Source organism: Schistocerca nitens, chromosome 5, assembly GCF_023898315.1.
Source record: "Schistocerca nitens isolate TAMUIC-IGC-003100 chromosome 5, iqSchNite1.1, whole genome shotgun sequence".
Lineage (NCBI taxonomy): Eukaryota > Metazoa > Arthropoda > Insecta > Orthoptera > Acrididae > Schistocerca > Schistocerca nitens.
In genome coordinates this window covers 712,836,660-712,858,320 of record NC_064618.1, presented here as the reverse complement: position 1 = coordinate 712,858,320, position 21,661 = coordinate 712,836,660, and the positions used below count along the sequence as shown (strand labels likewise).

General features: G+C 40.0%; 1 protein-coding gene across 1 annotated transcript in view; it reads right to left on the bottom strand.

The window, feature by feature from the left end:
- LOC126260085 (uncharacterized) overlaps positions 1-21,661 on the bottom strand; it is a 158,996-nt gene that overhangs the window by 26,717 nt on the left and 110,618 nt on the right. The gene's annotated exons all lie outside the window — the stretch shown is intronic.

Genomic DNA, 21,661 nt, shown 5'->3' with positions numbered 1-21,661 from the left:
ATGCCGCCGCGATTTGTTTATGTTGGCTGAGCGTGGACACTGCAGCAGACGCTTCGCCCTAAACAGAAAGAACTCACCTTGGCTCTGACTCCAGTGAGCGGATATCACTGCCTGCGTGTTCTTATAGTAACCAACGTGAGACTCTACTCACAGGTGCCATGGAGCAATTGCAACGGGTATCATGTCATTAGTCATCAGAATATTAACCAGTGATGAAATGTCCTCTCTATTTGAATCCCAAGACAATAGGAACCTTGTCACAAAGGAATGTGAGGTGATATCAAAACTTATCCAACATACAAAAATTAACTGCAGGGCTTTCATGTTTGCAGTAATAGCACACAAGGAAATATTATGTCTTGGAAGCGTATATTTCATTTCCTCTTCTCATATTAACGCCCTTGTTTTAATATGAAGTGAGAAAATAAACACGAAAAACTAAAGTTCCTGAGAAGCATATAAGTCATTTCCTCGTCTCATATCACAACTTTTGTTTTAGTATGAAGTAAAAAAATAAACAGTTTAGAGTTCTGAAGCATAATATGACACCAGTTTCTTATCGTAGGCGCTATCGGAAACGCCAAAAGCAGGGAGCTGTCCATTCTTTTATTTATTCCTCCCGCTAGGAGATTATTATTTAAGGACTTGTGGGCATCAAGTTCTTCAGCAGAACAAGCCTTATGTTATTGTGCTAATTACCGTATGGAAAAAATGCAACAAAGACGAGTTCCGCTAGAGCAGTGAGGTTATTTGCACATGTGTGTATTCAGCAATGACTGCCAGCTGCCACAACACTTCACAGAATCCTTGCGGCAGGCAACACAACTGTGCGTGCACTTCAGACTTCATTCAGTGAGACGTCAGGAGATGGATGAAAACGTCAAATTAACGTCGCTTTCCGAGTCGTATTCAATCCAGAATGAGGTGTTATTAAGGTAGTTGGGTGATCTAGCAATTCCACTTTTATGATTCCCATATGAGTATTTCGATAGCCAAAAGAACCCGTTAGTGTGAAACTATCGGGAACTGCATTATATCAAACTGCAAGAACTTCAGACAATACGTGGACTCTATTCTTCGCTGGGTGACCTATTACTGTTATTTAGCATTCTCTCCGTCCTAGTCAAACGGTTCAAATGGTTCTGAGCACTATTGGACTTAACATCTGTGGTCATCAGTCCCCTAGAACTTAGAACTACTTAAACCTAAGTAACCTAAGGACATCACACACATCCATGCCCGAGTCAGGATTCGAACCTGCGACCGTAGCAGTCGCGCGGTTCCGGACTGAGCGCCTAGAACCGCTAGACCACCGCGGCCGGCCACGTGCTAGTCGTAATGCAAATGGAACTTCAGAGGCGCTTTCCGCTATTCTTGACAAACATCAGTAACATGTAATCACTGAGAGTCACAACTGCGTTCTAGGCGCTCAGTCAGGAACCGCGCGACTGCTACGGTCGCAGGTTCGAATCCTGCCTCGGGCATGGATGTGTGTGATGTCCTTAGGTTGGTTAGGTTTAAGTAGTTCTAAGTTCTAGGGGACTTATGACCACAGATGTTGAGTCCCATAGTGCTCAGAGCCATTTGAACCATTTGTCACAACTGCGTGATGATAATGGTTCAGGTTGTCAGTAGTTGTGGTGGTGTTACGTTGTCAAACTGCTTACAGTAACGTTAATGGTGGCGCACATACTTTAGCGCTGACTACCTACTTAAGTAAAGATAGTGTTGTGGCGTCGTCGCTTGTCTTTATTTGGCCTCAGCTTGAGTAATCCGATTTAACGAACATGGTACTCCAATCGCGGGCTCCTAATAAAGTATGACTGCAGAGATTATCGTGCGGATATTACATTAATTCTGCAATGAAATGCTTAACAAATCTTACCCTCAGATATGCAGCTGGAATGACTAATTACACAGGTACTCCATGTTGCACTAAGTGATCAGTTCGCTGCAATCCTGCTTGTACTGTTCGTAAATACTCGTATACTTCAGAAATGGTTCTAATGGCTCTGAGCACTATGGGACTTAACTTCTGAGGTTATCAGTCCGCTAGAACTTAGAACTACTTAAACCTACCTAGCCTAAGGACCTCAGACACACCATGTCCGAGACAGGACTCGAACCTGCGACCGCAGCGGTCGCGCGGTTCCAGACTGTAGCGCCCAGAACCGCACGGCCACTCCGGCCGGCTTGCCATATGAACCATTTGAACTATTTAACACAAAATGACATTAAAAATTTAAGTTATTCACGAGCAGCTAGTTGAGAATATGTATGAACATTAAATGACACGACGAACCGTCTTGTTCTGCATATGGATTCAAACCCAGCTCATGCAGACTAAGCAAAGATTTCGTGACTGACGGAAACTAACAGTCATTCCTGATTAGGCATACAGAGAGTGATATACCTCGATTTTAGACAGTATCAGTTAGCAAATATCAACTTTAAATTGCATAACGCAAACATTTTTAACAGACGCGAATTCCTACCCAGCATCTATTGTCCCTGTTAACGAACTACGAGAGATGTTAAATATTGCTTCTTCACAAGTAACTTACTTGAAATGCCGTGAGGTAAAGCTGTGTGGTGGACACGGATTCGAACCCGGAACCTAATCGGATTGCTATCGAAGCACAGTCAAATGTGACATATCGGAATTTCGCGGCAGTAGCTAGATGTTTTAACTGAAATGACGAGACGAAACATTAATTTTTTCCTTCCCAGGACTCCAACCCGGCACCTATCGCTGTTATATTCTAGAGAAAACGAACGTTAAATACGGGTTTGTTGCACCAGCAGTGACATGTGAGCATGTTTGAACTGAAATAATATGACGAAGAGTTCAGCGCTCACTGGGAATAGAGCCCCACACATATCGTTGTTGACTACACACAAAGAGACGTCAGCTACCGAATTTTTCTCCACCAGCTGCTCAGAATAGCATCTTGAACTTACAGTCATCTCGCAAATAGTTCTGTGTCTCACTGGGAGTTAAAAACGTCAGATATCGTTAGTGTTGACAGCGAATGAAAATACATTAAAAATCGAAATTATTATCCACCAACAGATAGGTGTTCTCATGCTAGAGCTTGATAATACATAATTAAATCTTTAGTGCCGGACCAGGATTCGATCCCATTCACGCGTAATATGTGAAGGTGTTGAGGAATCTGCAGTTTTGAACAAACAACAAATTGTAGCCGAGCTGTACTGCCACGAAAGGACCAAATTCCGCGTTAAGGGCGGTCTGAGTTGCATTCCCAGTTCAGAACCAATTTTATCGACATACAGAAGCTCAAATAAAAGATGGAATAAGTGTCCTGTGACCATACATAGCGTTTGTGTCGTCACTTGAAATAAATAACTAGTATAAGAAAGGTTACTGGTGATAGAGTTTCTACATGTCGCCACTCCAGACTTTATTGTGGTTCAACCTACCGTCTACTTGGTAAAGAAGGAATATCATCTTTAATGTGAATTTCCAGACCACGCAGCCATTATATCTCCTTCACTTGGTGTAGCCAGGAGAGAATGGAATCTGTCTCTCCCTATCTAAAATGATTGACAGAAGTGGGAATCGAACCCAGACCATAGGTATAACAACCTACCATCCGTCCAACAGACCACGAAATCCTCTTCTCTGCGAGTCATTTTTCTATCGTAACGCAGTTGCGCCACACTGGATGAAAATTCTGACACACAGGCTCCCTGTAGTAATTTGCAGCATGTTCAGTAAATTCATTTACTTGGTTGACCGAATCACCATGAACTAGCTGCCTCGCCTACCCAGTGCATACATTCGACTATTTTGTAATCACAGAAATAAAATCACGTAACTGCCACCTACACACAACTGCCAACAGTGTAGGATGCAGAAGTTTAAATAGGAAGTGTTCCTTTCCACTTGAGTTATTCTATTGCGCTATCTGTTACTAGAAAACGTCGTTCAGTCCAAAAGAAAAGCTGTAACTGTTTGTCTCTCAGAAGTCAAGACCTGGCCATATGCATAATCTCACAGTGCTGTGGAATCCAAAAGTTCTGGAGGAATAGCTGCCGAGCTCTGGAGCTGTTGTAGCTACGTGTCAGCTTGTAGCATAGATAAGATGTCGCGAGTTCGAATACATTCAGTGCTACATTTTTTAAAACGCAATTCTGCTCTCTGCTGAAGTTATCAATCTAATGGAACTTTGAACATAATTCCCTTCACTTCTCAACCCAAAGTAGTCGCATGTGGAAAAAGGACTATTAAACCTGAATAGAGCAAAATGTCACAGTAGTTAGACAGCAGGCAGCAGATGCATCTCGAAGATGTGCAGGGAGAGCGCATCGTGCCATAATATGTCAGAAAAGTATTTTCTACATTAGCCGTCGTGTGGTAGTGATATTTTAGTCCTCTTCAAACTTTGTTTGACAGCTTTAACTCAGAACAAGTTTTCTACATGCATGTAATCAATAAACTGCATGTGCATTGTCAGACTGTCATAGGTAACATCAGAGAATTCGCATATATCGTTGATGATTAATGTCTCTCTCAGGTTTACTATTGTTTTAACAACACTAAAGGAAACCTTACGAAAATTGTGCACTGTATTATAAGAAATGAAATAAAACTAACCATGATAACCTTACGACGAAAGTATCTGTACACAAGCATGCCTCTATCGACACGAATTAGTAAAATACTACTCACTTAGATTTTGATTGGGTCTGTGTTTAATTGGTATGCTGTGTCATACTCAAGAGGGATGCAAATGTGGCATTTCATAAATATAGTTACGTATTCCTAGAAACCCAAAATTCGCTTGTCAGCAGTGGAAAGAGGCGTTACCTGTTGTGCAGCATTGTAAGTTTTTCAACATTGTACTATGAGCTGAAAGCATTTTCTTGCGATTTCCTTATTGATGTTTGATCTGACTGCTTGTAGCTCTTTCACAGAAGGGATAAAAACGTTACCAGTCAGTGAGACTGGAACTGCGAACCGTAAAAGACGCTGTTTCACAGGTCAGCACGTTACCACAGAGCTGGCGAGGAGGTATGGGTCTCAGCTTCCTATTACGAGGGAAATAGTAACTAGAACTCGTAAACCGCTATTTAAAGGTCGAGATTAGTTGCGATTTCCACTTGCAACGACTTTCCTGGGCTGAAAACCGTAAATTTTCAATCTTTTGTTACCCTTCAAGCGATAATAACTCAGATTATTCAATGGAAATGACAGGTAAAATCAAGTGAACTTTGAGGCTTAATTCCGTGCACACCAGGAAGTAACTCGTCGATCACAGAGTTGCCAAACATACGTTGCCTTGTTGCCAAATCTCAGTTACAGTACCAGCAGGAAGAAGACGAACCGATGTGATCCTACAGCGGTCTGGGAAGTGACCATAGCTGGTGTCTCCAAGTCGCGGCTGCTACGGCCTGGAATACGTAATGCGTCTGATTCGCTTTCTGTAACTAGGTTTAGGGACTGGAGCGTAGTTACTAATAATACTCAGAACTGACTGCAAACTGAGCATCATAAATCAGCAACTCTCATTGTTGTTTTTATATTTCTTTCGTAAGTGTACTCAAAACTAAGAAAATCATTCACAGGCGTTTTCGTGCCTCGCCGATAGTCGAGCACAACATACAAATAAAAATAAAAAAGACTGTGTGTGTGTGTGTGTGTGTGTGTGTGTGTGAGAGAGAGAGAGAGAGAGAGAGAGAGAGAGAGAGAGAGAGAAAGAGAGAGAGAGAAATAAAAAGCAATGAGAGAGAGTGTAAAAAATTGTTGTAAAGAAATTGAATCATGGTATTTAAAGAAATCTTTCATTAAAATGACACGTTCCACATCATTACGAAATGTATTCATGATCTATGGAACAAGAGTTAATCTAATGTAATCTAATGTAATCTTCTCACATCATATTGATGATTAGCCATGAAGAGTCATGAATTACCGAAATTTTTGCCAATACTAGTAACCAAATCTAAACTTGACAATAAAAGACGACAATTTTTGTAATAAACCGTGACTCCTATCAAGACCCTTTCGTCCCCGTTATCTAACCACGAAAGATGTCTGATATACCTCCATTCTGAAGTAACAAAGTGTGCATGCATTTAAAGATGAAGTGCATGATGTGAAGTTCTGTGACGGAGATACGAACCCAACACGTAATCCGATTGTTAACTAAGAAAAATCAAATGTTACATATCGGTTTTTCTTACGAGCCGCTAGGTGTCTGAATCTAAAATAAGGATACAAACTTTTGTGCCTAAGCGACAATCGAACTGCACACCTACCGTGCATCCACGAATATAGCTTAACTATCAGTTGCCTACTCATGAACAGTAAGATGTGTGCGTGTTTGACCAGAAATAACGACACCTGTTGCGACTGTTGGCAACACATGAACAGACATTGAAATTGCGCGTTAATTTTCACTAGCAGGTGGGTGTGCACTTGATAAAGCTAGAAATGAAATTATGAATATTTTTGTACTGGATCAGGTTTCAGACCCACATACTTACCTTTGGAGGAGACCTAGAGAAGATTGCAGTCTTGGGAAAAGGAACGAAATGACTGAACTACTGTTCCGAAAGAGTCAGATCCTCGAAAGAGGAGATACGAATTCGAATCACAGTCCAGCACCAAATGTTTAAACGTCTCTAGTTCAATCAAGTACAAGTAAAATAACAGCCCTGTCCCTTTAAATGGCTATCGGTTCATCAAATAAAATAAAATTTTCTAATGTAAGTAAGCTTACTGGCGACTGTATTTCTGGTTACCATGACTTCCGCTGTCATTTCCCAACGTAAACCGGCTCTGCCTAGTTGGTAATTTCTTAGAACTAAGAAATTTGTTGAATTTGTGAAAAATCAAAATGGCTTCACATCCAGCCTATGATGCCTAGAAGAGTCTTTACATCCTGCTGACATGAGAATAGCATAATCTCTGCGTCAGAAGCTTGCTTCTACTTGACCATTTAATAGACTCGCATTTTTTCCACCGGTGACTAATTTTGTAAGCTAAGCACATCATCCGTTACAGCACACTCCTGGGGCTGGGTAATGTGGCCACAATGGTCTGGTGGAACGAACTATCACAGGTGCAATGCGTGGGTTCAGGCATTTACTTTTAAGAGACACAAACAGATTTAGTTTACCTCTGGTAACCTCAAGAGAAAGACGTTATAATCCAGAAGCCGCATTAAACATCACGTTCCTTCATTACCAACTAGGCAGAGCCGGTTTACGTTGGGAAATGACACAGCGGAAGTCATGGTAACCAGAAATACAGTCGCCAGTAAGCTTACTTACATTAGAAAATTTTATTTTATTTGATGAACCGATAGCCATTTAAAGGGACAGGGCTGTTATTTTACTTGTACTTGATTGAACTAGAGACGTTTAAACATTTGGTGCTGGACTGTGATTCGAATTCGTATCTCCTCTTTCGAGGATCTGACTCTTTCGGAACAGTAGTTCAGTCATTTCGTTCCTTTTCCCAAGACTGCAATCTTCTCTAGGTCTCCTCCAAAGGTAAGTATGTGGGTCTGAAACCTGATCCAGTACAAAAATATTCACAATTTCATTTCTAGCTTTATCAAGTGCACACCCACCTGCTAGTGAAAATTAACGCGCAATTTCAATGTCTGTTCATGTGTTGCCAACAGTCGCAACAGGTGTCGTTATTTCTACGGTATATTGATAATTTTCACTTATGGACCGTCTGACAGCAACTGAATAAAACACAATTTTAGTGCCATACGCGTTTCGCCTTTATTTTCTGCAAGGCATCATCAGTGGCCTGGAATATGTACATATGTTAGCTATTTTATTTACATTTTTGTCACTGTGCCTATAGGTTATAAACAGTTCTGGTGGTTGGTATTTCCTATTAAGTAGTAATGTTTTGAACTGTACTTACAGGTTGCGTAGACAGTTTCTTACATATTACGCTCCTGTTGCATTTTTGGTGTTGTTCTTCTTCCTATGAGCGCCAATTTGCTGTTTTTTCCGCATTCCACAGCACTATGCACTGAGCGCTTGTTTTAATGCAATGTTTTGGTTACTGTTGCCGACTGTCAAATGTTTTTGCCAAAGATCGAATATTACTGCCAAACTTATGAGTGTAACTATTGAAGTATCTGTGGTCTGTTCGTGTATGCATTTGTGTGTGTGTGTGTGTGTGTGAGTGAGTGAGTGTTTGAGTGTTTTTTGGTGTCGTATTAATTTGATTTAATTTAATTTTATTGTATTTATTTATTTATTTTTGTTTTTGTCCTGTGTATGTGTGTGTGTGTGTTTTGGTGTAATATATATATTTTTTGTGCTGTGTGTGTGTGTCTGTCTGTATTTTGGCGTTTTGTAATTTTTTATTATTTTTTATTTATTTTATTATATTATATTTTATTTTATTTTATTTTATTTTATTTTATTTTATTTTTATTTTTTTTTTTTTTTGAGGGGGCTGTGTAAATGTGAGTGTGTGTGTGTGTGTGTGTGTGTGTAATTTTTTTTTTATTTGATCATTTCCTTTATTAATTGTAGTAGGGAGCCTGTGTTGATGTGTGTTTGTTCATTTATCACATGTTTGTTTTCTGCTATGGATTTCTGGATGTGGAAGTTTTCTTGCATTTGTATAAGATGTTTGTCATGGTTGCTTATTCTCATTATTTTCATTTCTTGTTCCATGTTGGTAGGATGATGGTTGTAGTGTTTTAAATGCTCTGCAAATGTGGAATGGTTTGTTTCATACTTCCAACATCTGATATGTTCTTTGTATCTTGTTTCAAAATTCCTGCATGTCATGCCTATGTATACTGCATCACAACTTTGACATTCAAGTTTATATATTCCTGATTGTTGGAATTTGTCCCTCTTGGTAGCTGGCTGGCTTAGGTGTGATTGAAGGGTTTGCCCAGGCTTATATGCTATTTTGAAGCCCTGTCTCTTTAGGATGTTTGCAACTCTGTGTGTTAGTTTATGTGTGTAGGTCATGGTGTACCATCTGGTTCTTTTCTGTGTGGTGTTGTCATTGTGTGTGTTTGTTGAGTGTGTTTGTAAGTTTTCAGCTTGTGAGTTCTTTTGTATTGTGGAAATGTTGTGTTTGTTTTTTATTTGTGTTTTTATTTTTTGATTGAGCCTGTGTACCACATGTGTGTCATACCCGTTGTTCCTAGCTATTTGTATGATCGTGTTCATTTCTTGTTCATAGTTTCTCTTGCTGAGTGGGATTCTGTTTAATCTATGTAACATGTGTCTTAGTGCTGCAAGTTTCTGGCTTTGGGGGTGGTTGGATGTGGAATGTATTATTGTGTCCGTGGCTGTTGGTTTTCTAAAGATGTTAAATGTATGTTTTCCATTTTCTTTTTTAATTGTAATGTCAAGAAAATTTATTTGATTTTCTTTTTCTTTTTCAAGTGTGAATTTTATGTTCTTATGAGCTTTGTTTATTTCTGAATGGAGTTCATCTATTTTTTCACTTGGCTCATCTACCAGACAAATAATGTCATCCACGTATCTGTACCAATATATGATTTTGAAACTTTCATTTGTGGTTATCTTATCAAATATCTGATTTTCAAGGTGACTGATGAAAATGTTTGCTAGTGTTCCTGATATTGGGGATCCCATGGGCAGTCCATCAGTTTGTAGATAATATTCTTCCTCAAACTGAAAGTAGTTTTGTTCAGTTGTCAGTCTGAGCATATCTGTTATTTCTTTTATTGCGTCTGTGGTGAGGTTGCTGTGGGATGAGAGATTTTATTCTATGATTTCTATTGTTTCTGTGATAGGGATGGAGGTATACATATTTTCTATATCGAATGAAATCAGTGATGCTGTGTGTGGTACCTGTATGTTCTGTATGTTTTCTATTAGGTTTCCTGTGTTTATCACTGTTCTGTTGTTTTCTACTTTATAGTGTTTTGTAACTAACTTTTGGAGGTGTTTGGCTATGCGGTATGTTGGGGCTTTCTTGAAGTTGATAACAGGTCTCATTGGCATTCCGTCTTTATGTACTTTCGGTTGACTGCGGAGTGTTGGTGCTTGTGGGTTTTTCTGTGTTAAGTAGTATTTCTGTTTGTCTGTGAGTGTGTGTTCAATGTTTTTCAGTGTTCGTTTCACATTTGCCTGGAATCGTGTAGTTGGATCTGACTTCAGTTTTTGTATTGCGTTGGTGTTTATGTATTCCTTGGTTTTTGTGATGTATTGCTCTTTATCCATGAGTACTGTTACATTTCCCTTGTCTGCTCTTGTTATTAATATGTTGTTGTTTGTTAACTTTTGTTTTAACCTTTTCATAGTAGCTGCTTCTGTTTGGTTGTTCTTATTGTGTGTCTGCTGTGTTTGTTTTATTATGCCTTTTATTTCTTCTTTTACTAGTTCTCTTGTCAGTCCTATGTTTATTTCACAATTATTTTGTTGTTCTTCACGTGTAAGGATGTGTTCGGTTTCTACTATGAGATTTTCTATGTATTGATTGTTCACTTTGCTATTGGTGCAGTGTTTCAAACCTTTTTCCAAGAGCATTTTTTCGTTTTCGTGTAGTTCTGTCTCTGTTAGGTTAACTAAGCGTGGATGGAATGTGTGTTGGTGTTCATGTGGTTTCACATTTAAAATGTACATGTATTTTTGCGTCTTTTTTACTGTTAGTTTCATTATCTTGTGTTTATGTTTGTTTTGTAAATGTTTTATTGCTATGTATGTGTTGTGCTCAGTTTTTTCTACTAGTGCCATGAAAACTGCGGCGTTTCCTACGTTTTTTGCCAATTCTAGATGCGTCTCATAGAGCATCATGTTTAGGTGCTGTTTTTCCGAATAGAGCATCTTAATTTCATGTAGTAACCAATATCGTTCTGCAAATGATTTCGACTTTTGTGCCACTGTAGAACTGTTTTTAACCTTTACATTAATGTAACTTGGAATTAAATCGTTCTTTTTGCATGTTCTGTTGAATTTTATATGCTGTATCGTCTTATGGAGTCTCAGATGTATTTTCTTGAACCTGTTGTACACGTTGACAGGGAATGCTTGACATAGCTGTATTGACATCTTCAACTTTTGTGGTCCTGTCATCCTCAGTTGCTCGTAATACTACGGTATATTGATAATTTTCACTTATGGACCGTCTGACAGCAACTGAATAAAACACAATTTTAGTGCCATACGCGTTTCGCCTTTATTTTCTGCAAGGCATCATCAGTGGCCTGGAATATGTACATATGTTAGCTATTTTATTTACATTTTTGTCACTGTGCCTATAGGTTATAAACAGTTCTGGTGGTTGGTATTTCCTATTAAGTAGTAATGTTTTGAACTGTACTTACAGGTTGCGTAGACAGTTTCTTACATATTACGCTCCTGTTGCATTTTTGGTGTTGTTCTTCTTCCTATGAGCGCCAATTTGCTGTTTTTTCCGCATTCCAAAATGTAAATAAAATAGCTAACATATGTACAGTCGTGGACAAAACGAGCGAGACCCCTCGCCTTTTCGTTATGCTGATCCGCACGGCTTTAAAGTCTGCTACACAGCATAACAGGCAAGGCGACGAAGTGCTACCAACATACTATGCGCAGGCGTGAAATTGACAAACTATCTGAACTTTTTTAGACTGTATTCAATAATTTCTAAGACTATATTAATGCTGATTAGTGTGTTAAATACAACACGTAAACATAAGACAGAACTGAAAGAAGAAACGCTAATTTGTATGAAACGGACGAATAAAAATGAATTTCAGCTTATCCAGATAACAGACAAAGAACCCCAGACCGTTACGAATTAGCAAAATATTATCCGCATTCGGCCGCGAAACGGTCTGTGTCAACGTTCAGACCAGTCATACTGGATTACCATTGCTGACCTACCATGAAAGTGTGCAAATTTAGCAATGCGTGAAGATTCATAACGAAATTCACTTAAACATCATTCAGTGCCACACTTAAGTCAATTCCATTATTGACAGAAGCGGAAAAAGGAGGCAGTATCATGTATGAAATTCTACAAGAGTGTCATATTGACATCCACAGAGCGCCAGTACAGAATAAAGGTAGCGATAAATCGTATTGGGTGCGCGAGAATTTCTTAAAATTGCTTTACTGATATTCTACCTGCCTCCATAGAGATTAGAACCGAAAACAAACCAGACCTTCCTTTCACTATGCTAGCAGACAACCTAGGCAAACAGCCCTCTATTATTACCCCAGACATGAACAAGCCTGCAATTTCGCAATAAAAATCTGCAGTTTCTGTTGCATAGAGCTTTCTGGACTCAAAAACATGAATTTTCTTCCTTTATGTCACCACTTATGCGACAATCATTCGGGATGATTATCGAAATAACAAATTACTGTTATTAGAGAGTAAATTTTGTAGGATAATTCTGCACCACCCCAGGAAATAAACGGCTACATAGCTGCCAAACGTATTCTGCATTGTTTCGAATTCTCCACTAGACTCGCCACAGCCAGAAAACGTTCATTAGCAGAAGTGTTTCTTAAGCTAGCTAGCAATGAGAATGTTCGTACTTCTAAAACGCGGTGGCATTAATACTGGGATGTGAATTACCACGTGTATAGGCAAATACATTATATTTGCATTCCTGTAAACGTGATTTGGATCGAAAACGTAGCTACGACTAATATGCTTATGTATCGACAGCAACTAGAACATTTCGAATAAAGAGTAGCGGGTGTTATTTATGCGGCCCTCATCTTCAGTGTTTTCGTTGTTAGGATTTCGTCACCTAAACCGGTAAAAACGGAACCCTACTAGTCTCACTTTCTTGACCGTCTATCGGTCTACCCAACCCTTAAAACCCGTTTACCTCCAGAACGGGTGGACATAATAAGCGGAAATGTATCGCACTTCTTGCTGTAACCGGTCCCTTGCTGGTGTAAAAAAGTGAGCTTCTATGTCAACGCAATCAAAAGATACGACGGTTTATGTAAAGAAAATTTACGCGAAAGGTCAAAAAATGGCTTCAAGAACTATGCGACCTAACTGCTTAGGTCATCAGCCCCTAGACCTAGAACTACTTAAACCTAGCTAGCCTAAGGGCATCACAGACATCTATGCCCGAGGTAGAATTCCAACCTGCGACTGAAGCAGCCGTGCGGTTCGTCACTGAAGCGCCTGGAACCGCTCGGCCACCGCAACGCGGCGAAACCCTACTCACCTCATGTATAATGATAATATATACTGTCTAGTGAGGATAAACTGTATTCTCCAGCAACTCAGATCGTTTGATCACGGATCTTTTACGAAGCTACATTCAAACTTTGTCGAAGTCGTCTGCAATATCCATTACAAACACCCTAGGAACTTCGTATGCGATATCCACTTCTGAATACGCTGGCAGATAATGCAGTACTATAACAAATAGGTGGGAACTTATTGTTATTGGTCCATGCATGACACTTTATTTCAATATCACTTTAACGCGCCTAGGTGTTCGTATATGGCTGAAATTAATGAACAAAAAGTAAATAAACAGTAAACAACTTCGATGTTCAGATCAAGTGAAAGTCACATGTCGTAATTACAACATAATTTCGTTGTTACATCTACATGACTACATCAACAGGATTTCTTTGCAATCCGGACTTACGTGCCTGGCAGAAGGTTCGGATTATTTCTCTACCGTCCCACTCATTAACAGTGTGCGGGAAAAGGGACTACTTAAATCTTTTCTTGCGAGCCTTGAATTACATTATTACTATGGTTTCTTCTTGTGTAAGTACCCTAGGAAATAATGTTTTGGCATTCAGAACATATGGTGGTGATTGAAATTTCGTGAAAAGATCTCGTGGCAACGAAAAACGCATATGTTTTCATGAATGTTACCCCAACTCGATTATCAAATCTGGGATCCTCTCTCCCCTATTTCGTGACATTACAAAGCGTGCTACCGTTCCTTGGACGTTTTTGCGTGCACAGTCAATCACGTCTGTCAAGGATATTATAGCAGTGGACGGACAAACGTAGTGTAGGCAGTGTTTTCAGTTGGCCTGTTGCGTATTCTTAGTGTGCGGCCAATAAAACGCAGTCATTCGTTTGCCTTCCCCACAAAAGTATGTTTTCGATCTTTCCAGTTTAAGTTTTACTGGGTACTGAGATGAACTGACAGTGCTTCGACTTGTGTTTTGTCATGTAACCGAAAGTTAATTATTGTTATTGGACGCAGCTTTCGTGTTTAATGTATTCCTCAGTCAACAACAGTAGACTCCTCGTACACCACACATAACTGTTTCAAAGTATTAAATTGTTACTGATCTTACCATGTTGCAGTGGTCATCTTCACTTGCCGTTTTGAAAAAAAGGAAAATATTTTAGCGAAATGTAGCAACTTAGAAGCGGAGTATCCAAACAAACAAACGTTTCCGGTTTAAGTAGTTGCAGTAGGTCTACTACACAGTAACGTAAATTAGGAGCAAAGTCCATAAGTAGATCCTCATCAGGAAAACCAGCCCTCATAATGCAAAGTGCAACTACAACAAAGAAAGTTTCCAAACATGTCAATGAGTAGTCGAGGAAAGTGGACGCATTCTGTCTACTGAATCCCAACGCACGCAATTTACGAGGGGGCACGCCAAGTGTCAGACCCCGATCTTGCTTTTAACTACGCTCATTGAAAGAGGGGACAAAATAAGCTTAAACTCTACCGCTTCTGAGAAAACGACGGTCAAAGTGTTCAATGCGTTGTTGCTATAGTGTAGATACCGCTTAGCGGTTAAGGATTCAACTGAAGCGGTGGCTCTGCGGCTACCATAGCGACTTCGGAACTTTGCGCTGCGAGTTCGAAACCCGGTTTTTCCTTTTTTCCCCCCTCACTCTCTGAATTATCTACGAATGTTTATTCCAATTTATGATGAAACACTGTTGTCGTTATTCGTCAGTTAATTTACTGTGTAAAGAAATAAGTTAAAAAGGGAACACACAGTGCGTAGTGGGGCGATCACTCTGTTGTAGAAATAATTCAGAAGCCAAGATCGCTTAAATACTGTCTACTGGATAACCGGTTTCAACACACTAAAGGTGCCATTATCGGATCTAAATGTAGATTAACATTGATAAACCATTTGGATATAACGATACATGAGGCAGACGAGATGATTTTATATCAGCTTGTCTCATTCGTTTATTATTTTTTTAATTCATTAATTACACATAAAGTTAATTGCCGAGTAATGACAACATTATTTCAACATAAATTAGAAAAAAAACATTCGAAGATAATTCTGATAGAGAGGCAGGAAAATAAAATAATTAAAAAACCCAATATGGTCTCGAACACGGGAATCAATGCTAAGAAGCAACGACGGTAGCCACTGAGCCACCGCTTCAATTGCGTTCTCGGCTGCAGAATGTATCTACACTAGAGCAACAGCGCGTTGATAACTTTGGCCGTCGTTTCCTCGGAAACGGTCGAGTGTCTGCAGATAAGCCGAAACACGAGTTCGCTTATTTTGTCCTCTCCTTCACTGACAAGGGGAGGCCGCCAATTGTGAAATTCAGATTCGATTCATACTGCGCATAATAAAAGCTCATGGCCAGAGGTGTAATGTGGCAAAGCACCAAGATGCACTTCTCAGCCGTTGTCGAGAAAATCGACAGTTAGAAGAAACCGTTGCGGTGAAATACTCTCTACGATTCATAATTTTCTACAGCGTCGTGGCGCAGCGGTAAGCGCTCGAGTTCGTAAGCCGAAGGTCGGCGGATCGAATCTCGCTCCATGCAACTTTTTTTTTTTTAGTATTTGTTTTTTGTAATTCAAATGTGTGTATAAACACACACACACACACACACACACACACACACATATATATATATATATATATATATATATATATATATATATATATATATATATATATATATATATATATATATAATTCCCGGCAACAGGTTGCAACAATTATGCATATAATAAGTTGTTGAAAGTCGTTTGTCGTGGAAAAACTGGCGACTTCGAACATCATTATGTTTTCCGCAAACAAATTTGTATTTCACAAATGTTATTAATTGTCTTCATAATGTTAACCACGTATAGTTAGCGGAAGACGTAGAAACGATATTCCGAAACGAATACGTATAGCGTAAGTCAAACGTTCGAATTAGAATAGAAACCCCACGAACACAAATTTGCTGTGGCAGGTATGAAATATAAACTCCGTTAATCGCTCGTTACACTTGAAGGACAGATGTTGAATGGGCCGAAACGAGCCGCCGCATAACAGCGTAGTTGCCTGCTAACTTCGAAAGAAGGTAGATGCGGTCCCTAGCACAACTTATAACACCGTCGAAAATCAGTGCGGACGTGAGAGCTTTGGTACACCCTGTTAAACAAACGGTAAAATGGAGGCGGTACAATTGGAGAGCGATCCGCCTTCACCAACATGCATAAGCAATTCATTAATAGTTTATATATATATAAAAAATAATAATAATAATAAAATGTTGCATGGCGTGAGATTCGATCCGGCGACCTTCGGATTACGAACTCGAGCGCTTACCGCTGCGCCACGACGCTGTAGAAAATTATTAATCGTAGAGAGTATTTCACCGCAACGGTTTCTTCTAACTGTCGATTTTCTCGACAACAGCTGAGAAGTGCATCTTGGTGCTTTGCCACATTACACCTCTGGCCATGAGCTTTTATTATGCGCAGTATGAATCGAATCTGAATTTCACATTTGGCGGCCTCCCCTTGTGAGCAAAGTTTCGGGACAATCAGCCTATGACACTTGGCGAGTTCCCGTCGCTCGTCGAGTCGCTTCTTACGCCCGGCGAGAATTATGTATGCCTCCGAGTAAACTGCGCCACCTGGAAACACGGCGAGCGGGGATAAACACGTTTTCCTTCTTATAAGGCAACCCTCTACAGATGAAATTCATGAAGTGTTCTTCAGGTTGCCTCAGATATTTCAGAAATGTTTCTTGCGTCAGGCCTGCCGCATATGCAAAACGTAAACATTTCATTTCATGTAATATTTATCAGGATAAGACATGACAAGAGTGGACCAGTCCCTTCTGAGAAAAATTAGAGATTTTAAGTTGCTCCACTATGTAATGACACGGGTATGGGCTTGCGATCTCTCTTTTATGCCATCGATTTCCGTGTTACACATACTTGGCCACTGCGTTGTGGCTGCCATCGTGGAGGAGGCAGTCTGTTTCCTGCCAGCGCTGTTTCCGCAGCCAATATTAACCGCGACGAATCATTCAGTCAACGCTAAATGGCCCATCTGGCTGAGGCAGACAAGGGCGCTATAATAGAACTCCATGCAGAGGGATCTTCAAATGCCGACATAGCAAGAACTATGGGTCTTCACAAGTCGACGGTAGCCAGGTGGATCAGACGAAAGGAAGAGAGTGGTAACTTGAATGGGAGGCCTCATGGCCGTCGCCGCAAAACAACAGCAGCTCAGGATCAGCAGATACGCCGTTTCAGTGAGAACCACCCATTTGTCAACGCACGACAAATTCAGCAAACTTTGGGTCTCAATGTTAGCAGTAAGACCGTCACTCCTCGTGTAAGGGAAGGTGGACTGAGAGCAAGAAGCGCTGCTGTGAAAGAGACATTGACTGTTTCCCAAAGAGAAGCTTGCCTTGCTTTTGCTACTGAAAATGGCGACAAACCTCTCCAGTTTTGGAGGCGAGTGATTTTCACGCACCAAAAAGTTTTCTCTACGGCATCATCCGGAAAAGTACTAGTTTACCGGCCTAAATGTGCTAGGTATAATCGAAAATATATTTACAGTTGCCGAAGGAGTGGCAGGTTGTCGGTGCCGGCCGGTGTGGCCGTGCGGTTCGAGGCGCTTCAGTCTGGAACCGCGTGACCGTACGGTCGCAGGTTCGAATCCTGCCTCGCGCATGGATGTGTGTGATGTCCTTAGGTTAGTTAGGTTTAAGTAGTTCTACGTTCTAGGGGACTGATGACCACAGATGTTAAGTCCCACAGTGCTCAGAGCCATTTGTAGTCGGTAACGGTATGGGCGTGGATATCGGCCGAAGGGTGTGGGCCCCTGTGGGAAGTGGAAGGAAGATTCGATGCGCGCAATTACATATCAATTCTGGAGAACGTGATGTTGCCTGCTGTGGCAGCAAGATTTGGCGATGATCAGATCATGTTCCAACAAGATCGCTCGTCTATTCATATGGCACGTGTGGTTAAGAGGCGGGTCGACGACCATAGTAATATTACTGTAACGGAATGGCCACCTAAAGGAGCTGACACGAATCCCATTGAGAATATCTGGGCAGAAATGGTCAGAGTAATACTAGAAAAGGGCAGTCACCGTCGACTCGCCGACAGCTTTCTGATGTGATTCATGACGCTTGGAATGAGTTACTTGAATCTCCTAGTTATGTGGCTCGAGTTGTGGGCTCAATGCCCAACAGACTTCGAGCTGTTGTGGAAGCCAAAGGAGGCTTCACCAATCAGCTGTTTCAAGCTTTGTTTCTTTCTTCTTCGTCTTTTTTTTTTTTTTTTTTACTTACAGACGTATATTTTATATAATTTCAAGGAAACGCAGTAAATGGAATGTGGACTGATTTTTGAGGCTTCATTTTGTGACGGCTAAACAGTGCTGCATCATGGGACCCGCTATTTGTCCACATGTGGCTGAACATCAGAGGTGTAAAAAATTTTGAGGTGCCGAAGTTCTCTGGAAGAATAACGTCTTTTAGACAAGGAGATGATTTTTAGTTCATTTCATTTTAACCATTCACACTATGATTTGACATTCTAATCTTTGATTTCATTTTATTATTATGTATCTTTTCTCCAGTGAAAGTCAACGGTAGTAAGTTTCAAGATATGAAGAATAACTGGAAGTTTCTAATTTGTGGAAAGCGTATTTAACAGTTAATATTTTCGACAAATCTGTAGTTATAGGACATATTAAGAAGCGAGTCAAAAATGGCATTGTGGAATGATCAGGTTGGTCTCTAAAGGGTAACGACGATAAAATAGCAAATATGAAACTATGGGTAACAACTATTGTTGATGGTGAGGAGCCATAATCGATATGTCACTTTTCCGTAATTGTATTTCTGAAGTTTATCGTCAATCCTAAGACTGACACCGATACTCTGTTTTACGTAAAGAATACAACCTTCAAAATTTATTTAGCAGCGCAGAATATTAAATCACAGTTTATAGATCAGGAACCTAATCCAACTGCCTTTAATTTTATTTTCACGGATGACATTGAGACAGTAAATAACAAGAGAAATAACAAAACTCTCAGAATCAATATATAGAATTCAAGTGTCCAGTGGATTCAAAAGTTTGCTATAATAGCGATTAATTGCTTTTACAGACTCCTTCATGCCTACATTTTCTATCAGACAATGTTTGAAACTAGGACTAAGAAGGTAAACAATTTTTCCACAAATTGTCAAATTGGAAGTCGGAGAGACAGTTACACAAATTACGATGACAACAAACGTTTTTCAAGTAAAATGATCACAGGAGGCATCCAACGCATTTATTGTGAGTTACATGCACAGTATGTAAACTGGCAACGCCACCAACACACAATACCACTAACAAGGGAACATCCCCATCGCACCGCCCTCAGATTTAGTTATAAGTTGATACAGGGGATAGGCCTTGAAAAACTGAACACAGATCAATCGAGAAAACAGGAAGAAGTTGTGTGGAAGTATGAAAAAAATAAGCAAAATATACAAACTGAGTAGTCCATGCGCAAGATAGGCAACATCAAGGATAGGGTGAGCTCAGGAGCGCCGTGATCCCGTGGTTAGCGCACGCAGCTGCGGAACGAGAGGTCCTTCCGTCAAATTTTCCCAGGAGTGAAAAGTTTAATTTTTATTTTCAGACAATTATTATCTGTCCGTCCGTCCGTCCGATGCGAGGTAACCGCGCCGTAGTATGATGACGCTACACCTAAAAAACATCGAAAGACATGACGTCAGTCGACTATAGCGCACGGAAGAGAGAGTATTCCTGCTAATGAGGCTCCCTGGCTGGCAGTTAACTGTTCGCTACTTTGGACGAGAGTGCATTAAATACGTGCGATGCATTGCGTGGGCAATATGAATCCAGCAAATATAGCTCGTGACTCCAATAACAATGTCAATGAATATTTTCCGAACTGTAAGGCATCGGAAAGTTCCTTAAGGGATCGAACGATTGTCGAACATTTGTATGATTATTTCCTACATTTGTTGAATAACAGTACGTGTGGTGATGATTGTCTGAAAATAAAAAAAATCAAACAACTAACCCGAGGGAAGCCTTAAACCAACGACCTCTCGTTCTGCAGCTCCTCACGCTAACCACGCGACCACTGCGCTCCCGTGCTCAAGCTATCCTTGATGTTGCTTATCATGCACACGGACTACTCAGTTTGTTTGGTTTGAATATTTTTTTCATAGGTCCACACAACTTCTTCCTGTTTTTCGAATGATCTGTGTTCAGTTTTCAAGGCCTATCCACTGTGTCAACTTATAACTAAATCTGAGGAGGGTGCGATGGGAAGGTTCCCTTGTTAGCTATGAAACAACTGTAGCAAAACGGAGCATCCTCGTTATCCATGTGATGGATAAGACGACTAATTCGCAACATAAATGTCAATGTAAGCATCAGTTTCTGTTGGAACGTGCTTCCCGGACCAAATAACATACATTTCCTACGTCTTCAATGCGAATCATGTAGCAAATGTAATTTAAAGGACATAAAAATATCGAGTGAATTTACTAAAATAATTATGAACCACTTGAATTTGCATTCAACAGGCAATGTTCAGAAGTCTGGTGTAGGAGTACTGCATGCTCTAATTCGAAACAACAAAAATCAACAGAGTAACTATTATTGAACGTCATCAGGTCACTCATCGAGCATTCCTATGCAGTACTGTTACTGGTGACGTGTTATGATGCCTTTATCGTTAACTTCCTAAGAAGAAATGAAAGGCTGAGCCCCACCAAAAGACGTAAACTCGAGGAAAGAGTTGCGTGAACATATTATTTTACATCTGATAAATCCAAAAGTGTGTTTTGGGCTACGAATTCTGCCCCCAGGGTGTGTGCAACACAGCTGGAATTTGTTGCCAACAACTGAGTCACCTTTCGGTCACAGTGTAAGAAAATCGAGCAACAAAACTACATCACCTGTGCTACTGCATGATAACGCACTATGTTGATTTGAGAAACAAAACTATCCAGGAGATTGATAGGAAAGTCGTCTCTCAGGCACATTTGTATTGATAGGGAAGTCCTCTCTCAAGCACTTGTCCCTCTCGTCATATATTTGTAAAATTTTACCTTTCCCACTCTAGATCGATCAACCGTCAAGGCAATTCATTTCTAGACGAAAATACTTTTAAAACTACTCTGGTTTATTGACATCGTTAGAACAAGTAGGTTTCTACAGGCGTAGAATTTGTAAACAACTTTAGCATTGTCATATCGTTTTAGATATCGTGAAAGAAAATTCTGCTGCTAATTAATTTCTCTTTGATAATTACTGTTGCGTTTAGTAAACTAATGGAAAATGCAATTAAAATATTCACTGTACTAATACAAACTAAAGTCAGCTTAATACAGAAACATCACGACGGCAGTCTATCTTAATAAAGCATTAAGTTTCTGTGAGACAATTGGGCTTATTTTAACACGAATTAGTAGGATATTACAGACTTTA